Source organism: Bison bison, unplaced genomic scaffold (assembly GCF_000754665.1).
Source record: "Bison bison bison isolate TAMUID 2011002044 unplaced genomic scaffold, Bison_UMD1.0 scf7180017851375, whole genome shotgun sequence".
In the NCBI taxonomy this organism is placed as follows: Eukaryota; Metazoa; Chordata; class Mammalia; order Artiodactyla; family Bovidae; genus Bison; species Bison bison.
In genome coordinates this window covers 70,811-72,093 of record NW_011481948.1, presented here as the reverse complement: position 1 = coordinate 72,093, position 1,283 = coordinate 70,811, and the positions used below count along the sequence as shown (strand labels likewise).

Below are 1,283 nucleotides of genomic sequence, written 5' to 3'. Positions count from 1 at the left end.
CCCACACCCCACACCTCAGTGGGGCAGCCGGGGGGGGCCGGGCCTCTGCAGGCTCACAGCGCTGCTGCAGAAATACCCCGGGGGCAGCAGAAGAAAACAGGGACTCGGGTGGGAGAGTAAGAATACCATTAGGCGTTGTGAAGACACATTTCCTTAAGGTAATGGTGATTCAACAAGGTATCAGAAAACCATCAGGCATTTAATGCTGTTTTCTAAAAGGAGGTCAACCAGGGTTTCTCAGCCTGGACACTGCGGCCCAATAGGGGACCATGGGGGCTGCCCTGTGCACGCCAGCAGGGACCCCCAACACCTCCAGACACGGCCTTATGCCCCCTGGAGTGCAGGCCCCTGGTTGAGGACCACTGGTGTCAGGAAGCAGACACCAGCCGCCCTTGAGTCCCACAGACTCCACACTGTACGATACAGATGGGACTTGAAATACGGTTCTCACACATGAAGGACCATCAAAGCCTGAACAAACAGAATCTGTCAGAAGGGCTCAGGCCCTCCTTCCTCAAGTCAGCAATCATTAGGATGACATTTAAGGCAGGAAGAAGGGAAATCAGCAAGAAAAACCCTAACCCCCACCTGCGTCCCGTCAGTGACGGAAGGTATCCAAACCTACTTGGGGCAAAGCTCTCGGGGACAAGCCTGCCACCCCACGCCCTCGGTGGCTCGGATCTGCTCACACCCGCACGGAGCTTCTCTGTACCTTTCGATGGCCTTGGGTTCGAGGGGTTGGAGGCGTGGCAACTCAGGCAGCTGTGAAGCGGGCATCGGAAGCCCCGGCTCTCGAACACCGTCAGGGGGAACCTGCGCACGCAGGCCTCGTGGTAGAACTTCCCACACTGCGACACCACGCAGCGCTTGACGTCACTCTTGCTCTCCTTACACACGAAGCAGGAGTGGATCCCTGGCGGCCGGGGCGAGAAGGGGCACGGAGCAGGGCTGAGCCGCCGCGCCTCGGGCGGGGCACCGGCTCCTCCTCCAGCCCGCCGGCCCTCGAGGGGCCCTGCCCGCGGGGGTCTGACCAGGCTGTCCGGGAGGGGCTGCGCCCTCCAACAGGCGAGCAGCTGCAGGGAGGGGCTCCTCCAAGAAACACCCCCTCTCCCTCCATGGGGACGGCGCCCCACAGCCGGCGCCGCGAGCTCCTCCAACTGGACCCGTTCCGACGAGTCCAGACACCCTCGGCCGGGATAGGCAAGAGGAGGTGGGCGGTGACCGCAGCCGCATGGGCCGTCCACGCACCTCCCCAGACCGTGCAGCGGACCCGAACCCGGAGG

The 1,283-nt window shown here is 62.7% G+C and overlaps 1 protein-coding gene across 1 annotated transcript in view; it reads right to left on the bottom strand.

The window, feature by feature from the left end:
• The window catches only part of LOC104996321 (histone-lysine N-methyltransferase NSD2-like), an 11,240-nt gene extending 10,558 nt beyond the window's left edge, over positions 1-682 (bottom strand). Inside the window, exon 1 of the mRNA XM_010850579.1 lies at positions 1-682. The gene's annotated coding sequence lies outside the window, so the exon portion shown is untranslated.
• Positions 683-1,283: the final 601 nt, after the last annotated feature.